This window comes from Microtus ochrogaster, chromosome 17 (genome assembly GCF_000317375.1).
Source record: "Microtus ochrogaster isolate Prairie Vole_2 chromosome 17, MicOch1.0, whole genome shotgun sequence".
In the NCBI taxonomy this organism is placed as follows: domain Eukaryota; kingdom Metazoa; phylum Chordata; class Mammalia; order Rodentia; family Cricetidae; genus Microtus; species Microtus ochrogaster.
This window is the reverse complement of record NC_022019.1, coordinates 23,618,634-23,633,847: the sequence shown is the minus strand read 5'-3', so window position 1 is coordinate 23,633,847 and position 15,214 is coordinate 23,618,634. Positions and strand designations below refer to the sequence as shown.

Here is a 15,214-nt window from a genome sequence, read left to right as displayed (position 1 = left end):
TTTCCCATGTAGATTAGATCTATGTATGTCTCTCTTGGAGTCTTCATTGTTGTCTAGGTTCTCTGGGATTGTGACTTGTGGGTTGGTTTTCTTTGAACTGAGTGATTTTCAAATGACATTGCTTTATGATTTCTTTAAACTAGTACAGAAAGTGTTATTTTTTAATAAAGTCAACTAATTTAACTTGACTTTGTACTTCATGCTTGGTTATATGTTTTAACTGCTTCAATTAAAACTATTGAGCTCTATGTCTAAATTAAAATGTCACATAACCATATGGATATGAAAACACAGAACGAAATGCCAGAAAAAAACATGCAAAAGGATTGAAATGCTACTATTGAAGAAAAAAAATGTTAGAAGTATGTTATGGTTTAGTATGAATCAGAATATTATGGGAATATAACATAACTACTAATTGGCATCCCATTGTGCATAAATCAAATCTAGTAGTAATCTCACCCTCTAGGCTTCCCTGAAACCTCTCTCATCTTAATGAGATGCAGGGACTGAGTTTACCTCATTTACATTTTCAGTGATTCTTTGATTCCTTAGGCCATATAGGCAATAAAAACAGTTTTCTTCCTCAGTCTAAACACTAATGGTCTCTCTGCTTCCTGTCTGGCTCATTTCCAAAGACCAATGTAATTATATTAAATTCTATCACTGTGTGTCGAAAACTTAAAGAAAGAAGCAGTCACAACATCCTTCTGATGTTTTTTTATTTCGTCTTGTTTCACATGTTAGCTCTTTACAATGTGTCAACATTTACATCTTTTCCTTGCACTGTGACTCACTCATCTGTATGTTTCAATGCTTTTCCCAGGCTGATCATCTTCTCTAGGACCTGTGCGCATTTAAATGTATACCCCCCCCATGTTTCCACTGTTTTATTTCTTCCTCTTATTAAGTTTGATTCTTCTTCTTAGGCTCTGCTTAGGCAACACGAGTCACCTTCTGTAAGCTTGCACCCTGATTCTGCTTCTAAGTCATGTCTCTATGATTCAGAATTAACTTCATGTTTCCCTTTCGTTAGTTGACACTGAAGTATGAATAGTTACTTTCTTACTCTGGTTCACAGGGTGAATTAGAGTTCATATAAAATTCACACATAAAGCAAAGTGTATAATTTCTTTCATTATTTCCTGGCATACCCAATATAAACTATGATTAAATTATTAATCTCCTGTCTCAATTCAGTCTCAATACTGAAATACAAGAAGATCACTTCACCTAAAATTGTTAAGATGTTAGGATGGAGTCAGTCAGAACTCCTTGTCTCTTTCCTCCTACCTACTTGTCAAGAATATTAGGTTTTCCCCAGTCATGTTTGGTTCTATCCTAGGTTTCAGGGCCTTTTATTCTCTTGGTCCTAGCACTCCAGATAGTATCAGGGATGGGCTCACTCTCATGGCTTAGGTCTCAGGGTTTGACTAGTAATTGGTTAGTCACGTCCAAGATCTCTGAGTCACTGTAACCCCAACACATCCCATAAGCAGGCAGGTCAAAGATTATGTGGATGGTTAATTTTCCAATTCTTCCACTGGAAATCTTGCCTGATCACATGAGATGATCAGTTTGGGAAACACATGCACTGTTGCTAGGAGTATTAGTTGAAGTCATCCGTGTATATTCCTGGGAGTATCCTTTGTACCAGGTTTTCGTCAAACTCTGAAATGTCCTCTCCTTTCCAGTAATCTCTTTCAATGTTCTCTTTTTTCCATCCAATCCCCAACCTGATCAATTGTGTTCCCATCCCCAACTACCCCCAGTCCACTCACAATTCTCTTCTCTTTTCCCTTCCCAAGGGGATTCATGCATTCTCTCTTGGGCCTTTTAGTTACCTAATGTCTTTGTTCTTCTAAATAAAAAAGTAAAGACCCCCCCCAGCTGTCTTTAATGTTAATGTACTATAAGGGAGGAAGGGACCTAGAAGCGAACCCGGTCAGCATCAGGGATTACTTGAAGCTATTTTCAGCTGCTTCCTTCCCTGTTTCAAGCAGTAATTTTTTTTTTCAAATAATATGTTTAAATCTGGGAGAAGACAATTACACAGAAACAAATACATGAAACTATACAGCAATAAATATATTGCAGCATGCATATGGAAGTCAGAGGTCAACTTAACATGTATATATTGACGAGCTTGGTACAACACCATCCTAGAAATAAATTCCCTTTCCATTTTAGGGTTTGTAATAAGGTCTTCTAGCACAGTGAGTTCCAATTCCTTGTGCTTCAGAGGGCTATGCAGTCACATTTTGCATAAAAACTTTCTCAATTGCTTTGGTGTGAGATGATTCACACTTTACCAGATCTTTAACATATACTTTATTTATTTATTTGAATAAATCAGACTGCGAGAACAACATTGCATACACATAGTGGAAAAATTACAGAGCATGGTGTACTCAAAATTAGAGTATACCATGCACAACAATTAGAATTGGATGGGTTTTTTTTTTTCAGAAAACTGCAATGTGTTCCAGAAATAGGAAAAATGCAGATAAGTTTATTTGTAGTACGAATCCTGGCTTTTATCTTGCTAATCCAGTGCTTTCATTATTACTTCAGTCCAACATTAAGCTGATTAATTCATTTTGCACAATTAAAATTTAATGAAATAATCTTTTATGTTGCTATTTAATCTTTTCAAATATGTGTGAAGTTTTATTAAAGGAAATAGATTATTTTTACTTAGATATTTCTGAGGTCAATAGTAGTCTACATTCAGTATTTGGATAAAATGCTTTCAGAGTACTTGACATTGTATTTATGAAACTGGTAAATTATATAATATATATTAATTCTTTTGCAGAGCACTTTTGAAGAAGCCTTGTAATAAGGCATTGTCCTGAATGTCGATTTATCCCTCATTATTTGAAATTCTAAATAAGTACAGAAAAGATGATGATTCTCAGGGTCCACTAGCTAGCTAATCACACAAATCAGTAAGCTCCTTGGGCAGAAAAGAGACCTAGTCTAGGAAGCAAGGTAGATACTGATAAAGGAAGATAGTCAAGTTTTGGCCTCCATATACAAGTAGATACACATATATAAACACAGGCACTTATATACATATACAGACATATACAAATATACATACCCTCACCAAATAAAACATTGCTACTAGTGTACAGTACCTGGAGACTGTAAACAAGATATATAGAATACAAATGAGTCAAAGGAGTGTATTGTAACAGTACCACTTAATGCTTGTTTAGTAATCAAAATGTGAACAGTATATGAAAGGTATGAGTACACACTCATATTACAGCTGATGGTTTCAGTGGAAAACTACAGGCAGACAGTAGAACGATTTCAGTGGCTGTCATGCAGTGAGTTTTCTGATACACTGAACATGTAAGACTGTAAGTTCTAATACATAAGAGAGACTAGGCATCTCTAATGGGTGCCTTTGAGTCACTATTATCAAAGTACCTGACAGAAGTCACTAGTAATAGTAAAGACCCATTTTGAATTACACTTTCAGAGTGTAGATACCTCTATTGCAAATTTGCCAGCTGGATTGCGTGCACCAAAAATTCTACATTCTCTGAAATCAGTGCAGCCTAATGAAGAGTATATGCTGCAATGCATCAGGTGTGGGAAACATTACAAACTCAAAGTACGACAGTATCTCCACTGACAAAATATTGAAGATGATACTAGCTCATATGGACATCATCTTCAAGCCTAACACATTATTTTCCATATCTTAGCATTGATTTTACATTGAATTTGAAGCACAGTGTAATAAATTCCTCCAACTCATACACCTTAATTTTCATTTTTAACAAATTAATCGATAACATAGTTTTGTTCAACATAAAGCTCTGGTTACCCTTTTGAAAATTGCACTGACATAAGTAGAATAGTATGTCTTTTTACCTGTGTAACACTGGCATTGACATTACTATGTGCACATATACAACAATGTAGTAATATTGTTTTGCTCATGTGTGCATATGTATTTATGGCTAGCCAAATGAGATTGGATAGCCTATTAGAAGGTTTATTCCTGAGGAATGCTGAATATCCCTCAACCCACAGCCATTAACTGCCTGTACCTCTACATCAAAGAGTAAGGCCTTGTGAGACTGCCCTCATCCAAGCTGGTATATTGTGTTTGCACCATACAGGTCTTTCCTGGAGAACCATGCTGTTGAGAATTAGTGGGCACAGCTCCCCTCTTGTCTAAAAGACATAAAAAGAGGCAGCATTGAGTCTTATGGCTCTTGCAATCATTCTGCCACTTCAGTCACTATGTCCAGTGTGTCATAGCTATAGAGGTAGTATTGTAGATGTATCAGCAATGGATTAGATACCTTGTGCTCAGTTGTTCTTTCCACTGGTACAGCTGTGGAATTGTGTAATAGTCTGTGCCTGTTCCAAAAGGAAGATTCTTTGATATTTGGTAAGTACTATATGCATCTGCTGGTTTGAGTACAACAGTGCAGGATGCAATTATGGAGTATACGGGTTTAGGAAAGTGGCAAAAGTAGGTTATACTCCACAGCCCAAGACCTCTTTATGCGAGTCAACAAACTATTGACTTAACTTGAACCAGGTGCATCCTTCCCTGAAGAATCAGATTTGGCAACACGTTGTGTGAAATTTTTGGTTTAACTTGTATATTCTCTGCAACATGCATTCAATCATATTTAGTATTGAGAGCTTCTCATAATTCAGCTATATTCCCTTCATGATGTTAACTTATTACACAAGTAAGTGAACAAGAAGTAGCTGCCAGTGTTTCATTTATCAATGTTGAAATAAATTACCATTTTCAGTCTGGGGGAAATTTAGCACAATGGGCAGATTGGAATGGAAAATCTTCTTTTGAATAATGAGAAAGTTTCATATCTTTTCTTTGCCCAAATTTTATCAGTAATTTAGCAGAATTATTTATATTTAAATTATATTTGTTCATGAAATTTTGCATTTACTTATTGTATGGAGTGTAGTGTGTATGTATGCTACTACATTGGATATCAGAGAACAATTTGTGTTAGCTGGTTCTGTACTTCCTATGTGGGGTGTCTGGTATTTTGAGTAACCTCTTCAGGTACCAGTAGTAGCCAACCATATATACCAAGTCATCTCTCCAGTAGAGCTTATTTTTAAAATTAAGTAATAAGTCTAGTTTATCAAGTGTCACTGATTTATAATGTGTTGTGAGATGATCTCACTCATGTACGCTTATTATAATCTGACAATAGTTCCATATGTTTGAATATTCTAACCTGAAAAAAATGAAACTTTGGTTTGCACAATGAGAGTCATGATGATTAATGAGATATGATTATTTGTTTATTGCATGAAATAACAATATTATTAAGACATTATATTTGATTAAAACATCTAAGATGTGAATTAGTTTACATAAGTTTAGCAAAATTTGAATGAAGTATGGAAATTGTATTAAAGCTGGCATGAAGCCTGTACTGATTTCCAAATAATCTGTTACTTTAATTTAATTTATAAACTTTCAGTAGAGCTCATTGAAGCAATAAACACTTGATATTTTATTAATTAAATTTTTATTTAAATAAACATGGTGCATAATGTCCTGGATCATTTATATGCATTAATAAGTGGAATAGTCTTTTAATTTCTTTGGAGAAAACTCATTGTCATTTAGATAGATGGTGTCATATATACAATAAAAAATGTTCACTACTACCCTAAGCATGAAATCACTTGTAGGGGTTTTAGGTCTGACACATATGTGGAGACTATAAAACAACATTTTGGGTTTGAGATGTGGCTCTCTGCATATGGTGATCAAGATTAGGCTATCAGCTTTGCACAACATACACATTTTTTACTGAGTCATCACCCTGATTAGTTAAAATATTAAATCAGTAAAATATTGTCTCCTTTTCAGAACGTAAGCATGTTTCCACTGAAGGATAGAGGAAAGCTGGACAATTTGAATAATAAAACCTATTTGCAATTGTAACTGAAAAAAAAAGAAATGCTTTAACATCATTGGAGATCTATACAATGAATTCTTCAATTAAGTTAAAAAAATACTATTGGAGGACAGTATTTATGGCAACAGATATTAGCCATAACAATTTCCCAAGTTGTAAGGCTATCCAATTATCATAGCTATGGAGAAAATAAAGTAGTGGATACTGTAAATCTATCACTTACAGTATATTAAGTGGAAACAGTTGGAATAACAAGGAAAGCTATTCTTGCACAGGAGTGGGTAGGAGTGAGCTGCTGCCATAGGGTCAGGAAGGCAGCACCAGAGATGTTGGTGGATGCTGACCAGTCCTGCTGTAGGAGCAGGACAACAGCAAAGAGACTTTGGTGGATGCTTATCAATCATGTTTCTTGCCCATGTGATTATTACATTCATTCACTCATTTTCCTCAAAATTCATTGAGCTGTATACTTTGATAAGCATATTTGAGTATACTTATATAAATATTTTTAAAGCACTATAAAAATTGAATGAGTTGATTTCAACTCCCTTCCTTCATGCTAGAAAAAATAAAAAAAAAGGATCCAAAAGTCTATTGCATTAATATATTTAATATATTTAATTATCTAGATCTTAAGAAATGTCATCAGATCTTTCACACTGATAAAAAAGAATAAGAAAATTTGCTATAGTTTGATTTATACTTCATAATTTTCAAGCATCATTTCCACATTAAATAACAATTTGAATATGTAAAATTTGACTGGTATGATTAAGTTTCAGTGGAACAAAGGATCTGAAAAACAGAATAGAAGAAATAATAAATTCTGTATCATTATTGCTCTATATTTTCTTCTTGATGCTTTTTATAAATAAGATATAATAAGTTGGAGCTCTACTGTAAGTACCAGAAAAGAAAACATTTGTAGCTCTAAAGATATTTGTTCATATATAACAAAGACTTCAAAAATAACATTTCATTTGGAACTATATCGTATATAAAAGTACATTCTGAAATGGATGCTCCTGAGAAGAAATTGTGTTTTGAAATATAAGCTAACTCACACTATCATGAATCAAGCGTCAATGGCTGTTGTCCCCCCCCACACACACACACACAGAGTTCTTCCCCAGTCCTCCTCCGATAGCCCAGGCCTTCTCTTCCCAGAACACCTCCGATCCACTCCTCCCAAATGGTAAGGTCTACTGTGGAAATCCAACCAATCTGGCACATTAAGTTGGGGCATGGCATTCCACCATAGGGAATGGGCTCCAATGAGCGAGTTCGTGCAACAGGGATCAATCCTAGTCCTACTGCCAGGCGCCTCACAAATGGTTCAAGTATTACCACTGTGACTCCCTTGTAGTGTTTCACTATGGAAAGCGGAAGACTGAAGCATGACATATTAAGGCCATTTTAAATCATGCTTTGCATGGATTTGCTAATATAATGCTAGAATAATTTCAACTGAAACATTTTATTATAAAAATATGAAAAGGAAAGGTTAATAAAAATTTTTAATAGAACTAATTTTTATTCCTGCTAGCATACAGTGTGTCTTTATTTAAATTTTACTTATTTAATTAGCAGGATCATTAAATACAAATTTTTACTTGTAAAAACCAAAATCAATTAGTGACTTATTCATTTTGTTATATTATGAAGTTACATGAAAATTTCAAAAAGGAAGACACTCTCTTTTTGCTTGTCGAGGCTTTTATTTTCCTGTGAATGTAAGATTAAACTATATTTTTATTTCCTTGAGGAAATAAACATGAAATTTCGTCTTTTTTTCTCTGAAGTGAACTAAATACAAGTTGATAATTTTAACTATATCTGTTGTGTGAAGTTGCTCATTCATTTCCAGACTACCCAGCAGCTCAGACCCAAATAACCACACAGAAACTATAATATCTGCAATACTGTTTGGCCAACAGCTTAAGCGTATTGCTAGCTAGCTTTTACATCTAGAATTAACCCATTTTAATTATTACATATTTTACCATGGCGCCTCATACAACATTACTCCATGTTGGAGAGGTAAAAAGAGATCAATGGATGTCCTGCAAGTGGAGTTACGGGCAGCTGTAAGTAACTAGAAGTAAATGCTTGGAACCTAGCTCCAAAGCCTGCTGCATGAAAACCAAAACACTTTCAATTGGGAATTAATTGTGATTCTTAATTATGAACCCTGCTTTTATCATCATTGTACACATTAAAATTTTTGAAATAATTTATTAAGGTGAAAGATATATTTCCACAGTGAGTCAACTAAGCTATAACTGAGGCTGAGTTTTATCTATAAATTCTCAGGAGACATGAATTGGTGTTCTCTTTAGAATTTGCATGCAAGCCCTTTGAGTTGCAGATAATAAAGTTCAAGCCACTCACAAATGGCTATTTTGGTAAAGCCTTTTGTCCCATTTTCTCCTGTGTCAGGCTGTGATTGTACCACTTTAAAATTCCTCAAGCTATGGATCATCTGCCTCATCTTTGCGGAGACTATTTTGTCATCAAACACAGTTCACTAGCTATGTCAAAGTCCAAGTTTACTGGCTGCGAATCTGAGTCGAACGGTATTTCCTTCCAACAGAGGGGCCATTTCCCTCATTTTATTATTTTTATTACTGGACACCATAGCAAAATAGCCAGTGAACTGTGCATTCGCAGACACAGGCCTGCCCTGAGGACTCACTTCTCAGCAAACGATCCCTTTCCTCCGCCTGGCTGGGCCAGCAGAGGACAGCAAATGCAATCATCTTGATCAATGAACCCGAGGAAGAGCAAAGCAGGCAGGACACTAATCAAATAAGTGGATCTGCTGAGGCTAATCCTTCAGCCCCAAACTTTGTTTCTTGAGGGCCCACAGGAGATAAGCAGAGAAAAGAAAGTCAGACAATATGTTGTAGTTGCAAGCCTGGGATCAGATCTCTGCACATCCATTTAGTTTCTTTGGGAATTCATACAGTACAGCAAACCAACAGATGCAGATTTGCTTCAAAGGCACTCTGTAAATAAATTTGGCTACTGTCTGGAATGTTCACAGTTATGAATAATCACATGTATAATACAAGTTCACCTCATAGAGAGCAATAAGTAGGAAACAAATTTAAACATAAATGGAGTTTATAAAATTCCCAATCTAACAAGTTTCTGGATGTAAGAGTGAAGAAGCAACCAAACCAAAGAAACTATATCACTATTTGAAACTGTGTCATATGAACAATGTCATCTTGTGAAAATTATTTCATACCTTAGGACTTCAAACAGATCTGAAAAGAATAATTGCAATTGTTTTAGTCAACTTTATTTGGTTTGAATCTGAACATAGAAGTGACAGACATAATGTAAATTAATGTTTGCAACATTAATTTTCTTTATGTCTCATATAAAGATTGGTAAAAATATTCATCTTAATTAAAACACATTATAGATTTATCTATAGAATTTTAGAATCAAAAATCAAAAGCGTAAGTAAAGTAATAAACTCACATTTATAACATTTTAATTAATGGACAGAGTACATTAAATTGCTTAATGAATACAGTGGAACATTATGCCAAGTAGTAGAAATAGTTATTTACTAATTTAAACCTTTTTAAATTCAGAAACAAATATGGAAGGCTATTGATCTATTTGTTTTATTCTACATAGCTTTTTCCAGTAGATATCTAGAATTGCATTAAGAATGATCTATTTAATTCATGCTAAAATATATATTGAGAATTTCTGTAAAATTCTTAGAATGCTGCATTTTTTTATACTGGAATAATTATGAACTGTGCCAGGCTGGGGCATTCAACATTCCATCATGGCTGAGGTAGAAACTTGTGAAGTCCCACTACTCCCAGAAGGACAAGAGGTAATTAATGTTTTTGGGTGGGGGGAAGATATTCATAGTTGGTGATGTTATTCATACTACTGTAATTGCCCCTCATTTTTGCACATGTGTGATGGAGGTGGGTCTTATATCTTATCTGTTGCTTTCATTGGTTAACTAATAAAGAAAACTGCTTGGCCTTGATAGGACAGAAAATTAGGTAGGCGGAGTAGACAGAACAGAATGCTGGGAGAAAGAAGCCAAGTCAGGCAGTCGCCATGATTCTCCCACTCCAGACAGCCGCAGGTTAAGATCTTCCCTGGTAAGCCACCTCGTGGGCTACACAGATTATTAGAAATGCGTTAGATCAATATGTAAGAGCTAGCCAATAAGAGGCTGGAACTAATGGGCCAGGCAGTGTTCTAAAGAATACAGTTTCCGTGTAATTATTTCGGGTATAAAGCTAGCTGTGAGGGTGGCCGGGTGCCAGGAACGTAGCCTGCTGCTCCTATCACAACACATGTGGGCAATCAACAGAAATTAAAGTTATTGGGTGGCAAAAAATGACTTGGAAATAACCATGTTAATGTAAATTACAGTAATATATTCATTGCTTCATTAAGCTGGATTTGGATTGAATAGTTTCTGTGGTGTAACTCCACTGTCCTATCTGAATGAACAGAAGTTTTTTTCATATCTGCTAGGAAAATATACATGACAAGCCTCAACAACAAAATTGGGGCAAAACAGGGAAAGATCAGCATACTGAAGAATAGATTCTCAGAAAGTATCCAGGATTAAAGATAACTGCACAGGTCAAGGAAACATGAAGAAATACAACAAGGCAGTACTCATGACACAAATATTCATTGTTTTGCTATATTATTCAGTCTTGAAACCTTTGTCCTTGAGACACAAGAATATACAAATATATCTTCCCAAAGTCTAAAACTCTCCTTGAACCACTTTCAAATACTGTCAGTAAATCTAAAACACTGACAAAAATAAGGTTATTTTGGATTTGTGATTTTCTAAAACATTTGTATTCATTTCCATTCTTAATACCTTCCTGTGAGTCCAATATATCAAGATAAGAACAATATATTTCAACTCAGTGATACACATATTTATTAAACCCTAACAAAGTATCTGGATGTAGTCAACTATGTATTTTTTTTTTTTACCTTATATTCTCTTTTTCCTTAATGAACTCTTTGCTTTTTGCTTACTTTGAAAAAATTCTAATTTTTCCCAAGGTTATTTTAAATAAAATTTGTACTGAGTCTTTTTGAAATTTGTAGCTACTTCCTGCTTTGCTTGCGATTTACTTCCCAGTGCATCCAGATGTGTGTCAACATATCATCCTCTGATTTGGTTTTCTTTCCTTATCAAAGTATGATAGGAAATGCTAGGAAAATCTCAACCTATCCATTCAGTTTCAAAAATATTTTGATCAATTTTCTACCAATGTATTGGGTGATTACAAACAGAGTGCCAGGCATTTTATCTACAGAATTCTGCATAGATACATTTAGCAAAAGTTTATAGTGAGGTCTGAAAACAGTGATTTCTGTGCTTTGAATCAATTTGGAGAAATATTTTGACTTAATCTGTAGTTTCAGAGGAAAAGGATGAAGAAACTATAAAGCTGCTAACTAAATATTCAAATTTTTAAATTTAGTTGACTTTCATATTTGTATTAGTAGCCACTTGTGTCAAAACTTTTCAGAATATTATCATTCTATTAATTAGGGAAAATTTCCTATATGGTAGTGCTGAAAAGGCATTGGAAATTTTCTTTATTAAAAGTATTTTAAGGATAAGCTTAAACCTAACTGTGCTATTTCAAATATTTTAACCAAGTAAGACAAAAAATCCAGTTTATGTGCTAATAGTGTTTTTGGGGTGAGAACTTCTATAACCAATTCATGAAATCATTTCATTCTAATCTTAAAGTTTACCAACATTCATTCTCTGTATAATTCAGTATACTGAAAATGGGCAGAGGTTTTGATTATAGCCTGGTTAATATCAATTATTGACAGATGATTAACTGGAACTGAGCAAGAGTCAAGCCTGTGTTTAGGATTACCAGATTGTCTAGATTCACTTAGTTGAGATGGGAAGATCTGCCTTAACTTGTAGGTAGACTGAAGTAAAGGAGAAAGGACCAGAGTACAAAATTATGACTCTGTGATTGTCACTTGAGTAGCTACCTCAAGCTACTGTTTCCAGGATTTCCTCAATGATGGACTATACCCTTGAAATCTTGATCGAAATATGTAATTTTCCCTCTTAAATTGTTACCAGGTTATTTTTGTCACAGCAACAATAATAGTAAATAACAGCAATTATCTCAGAGTAGTTGGGAGCGTTGATATGAAAACATGATTGGGTGATACTTAGTCTTTTGGCCCTGACCTGTGGAAAGACTATGAATAAATATAGGACTATACATGAGAAAACCATTGACCACAACTAGGGCTTAATAGTTCAATCTGTTGTAAGAGAAGAATGAGAAGAGTAATTTTTGATAGTAGATGACTGTAATATTTGATTTCAGAGTGGAACAAGAAACAAACATTCCTAATCTAAAGAGATTAATGGTGGTATAACAAAGAAAAGTTGGAGCAAAGCAAAACTGAAGCCAAACTGCTAAATTCCAAAATCTAGCAGCTCCATATCCAGCATCTGGAACACATGTTGGAATTATTTGGATTCTAAATGTCTTAGGTAGATCACTCCAGAAGTTCTGTCAACTGTAGCAGACATAGCCTATCTTTGGACTGAGATGATAGCTTTATTTTTCAGATGTTCGTGATCTTGACATCTTCAGTTTCTGTTTTCTCTTTTAGAACTTAGGCTTCATGGTTACAAGTCCAAGGTAATGTGTTCTGGGATCTCTTACAAAAGGTCTAACAATGTGTCATATTGCCTGATCTCAATGTCATTCTGAAACTATGAAGCAGGAATATGTGGCACTGTCAATAATGCATCTTTCATGATTTCAGAACTAGACCCATGTGTATACATTTATCAAACTCTCCTAGTAGATCAAGATGAATCCAGGTCTCCTTTATCCTCATCACATTAACTTCTGTGTGCTGATATTGAAACAATTAAATCTCTACACTATTCTTTTAAAAAAATCATAGGGACCTTTTGGCAGCATTACTATTAGAAATAAGAATTTTTTTTCCGATTTGATAACAAGACAACCGGAGTAAGTAATGGTAGGTATGACTTAAACTAGTACATATGGACGACAAGTAAATAAAAAGCAGATTTGTGGTGATTATTAATGATTTTCTACTTGGCACAGTGTACAAGCATTTAGGATGCAAGTTGCTAAAAGTGAATATTTTATTTTATTTGTCTCTGCATATATCTGGAATGGAATATCTTACTGAGGGTAATTGAGTTGTACTGATTCACCTGACTACTAGACTGCATAAAAAGAAGAAACAGTCCTGAATACTATCATTCAATATTTTAGGCTTTCTGGTAGTAGATGTGATGTAAACAGCTAACTCAAAATCTTTTTGCCATGATTTTCCCAGGGTGATATAATATACCTGAAAAAGCAAATCAAGTAAGCCTTTTTAGTTGCTTATTTCTGGTATTTTATCACAGGAATAAAATAAATATTAAAACAAGGTTAGTATCTTCATACAGTTTAAATTTTTAAACTTTCAATAATGTTTCAGGATCCTGAAATACTGCCATTAGGTATAATTAGTCTAATTCTATGTGCTAAATTTTGAAAGGGTATTTCTCTTTTTTATATCACATTGCATAAAAGTGGGTGATGAGAACTGTCATTCTCCAAGAAACCATACCAGGGAACGCAGCAGTCATGTGTGCACTTGGGACATTTCCCAGTTATCACATGTAGTAAGCTCTGCTGTGCTAGGGTTCTACAAAAGACCACTTAGTTAAAAGCAAGCCAAGCGGGCAGGATTGGGAGAATTTTTGGGCTGTTGGCTAGGCCTTTAGGTCGTCCAACCGGTAGATGTGGAGTCCAATTCCACGTGGGCACCAGATGAAGATGGCCACTTAAAAGAAATCTCACACTAGTTCAGAATTGAGATACAGATTGTTATTTATTTAGGGGTAGATTCACAAATCTACAGAGAACAGAAACCGAATCGAGCAGCTGGAAAAGAAGCCAGACATGTTCTACATCGGCATAAAGAGTGTAAGAGGCCATGCTCCAGTGGGAGGGTAACTACTGGCTGTAGGATTTCCTACAGCACAACATATTAAGCCACCTTTCTATATTGGGGGAATCAGCTTAAAAAGAGAAATTAAACATTACCCATATGTTTGCATCTGTCCTCAAACATAATTTCTCTGACAGCATTCCCCCATTCTTCATGATAAAAAAAACTCACAAAAATTGTAGCTCATTCATTTAAATGATTGCTTCACTTACTAAAGCATTCTTACTGTTTTTATTCATAAGAAGAAAACACACTTAAAAATAATCATTCACTAACAACATATTTTCTTCTCAATAATAGCACAGCTAATATCCACGATTTATAAGAGAAACAGTAGAGTCTCTGCAACAGTGTCTATTGACTATTAGTTGGATAGCAATTACTTCAAAAGTTATTTAGTTGAATTCCATTTACAATTAATCTTCTGAAATAAATTCTACTTTGATAATTGTATTTCATTCATGCTTAAAGTTTCATTAACATTTTCCTTTGTTTAAAAGCATAAGAGAAAAGAATAATAAGCTTTCATTCAGTGTTACCAACATTAGAGTTAAATGATAAATCAATAACAGTGACTTATCTGAAAACAATTCTTCTTTTCAATTTTAAAAGCAAACCTTTTGGAAAAAGACTTAGTCATCCTCAATTATTAATTTTTCACATCTTTTTTTGCCTTAAGATATATAATCTTGGAAAGACTTTACAACAACTCTCCATGGGCATTCACACATTTTGGCTTGAACATCTCCCATGTAATCAGTGAAAATGAACCTTAAGTTATTAAAGAAAACAGTTCATTTATCATATTAGCACTTATTTTAGCCATAAATCATCCTTGCCATTTACTGAGGTTAGTGTATGTTTACTGCTTCACATTATCATACCTTTTATATTTGCCATCTTCCACAGTTGAAACCAATGATGAATTTGAATCGATGATTGACCTCACACATTAGTTGACATAATTATTTTTCTGAATTCTGTCTTTGAGTATATACATGAATCAATGAGCACATGTATCATAAGAGAATTTAATTACACTTTCCTCTTCATCATTTTTTGTTGTTTTTTTACTGTGTGCCAAGTTTTTATCTTCTTTCCTCATTTGAATACGTAACTCAACTTAAGGGATGACCTGTTTGCTTAAAGTAGTCAACAAATATACAACACAAGTTTGCTTAAAGTAGTCAACAAATATACAACACAAGTTTGCTTAAAGTAGTCAACAAATA

General features: G+C 34.3%; 1 pseudogene; it reads right to left on the bottom strand.

The window, feature by feature from the left end:
- Positions 1 to 4,072: 4,072 nt before the first annotated feature.
- The window catches only part of LOC113457000, a 20,124-nt pseudogene continuing 8,982 nt past the window's right edge, over positions 4,073 to 15,214 (bottom strand).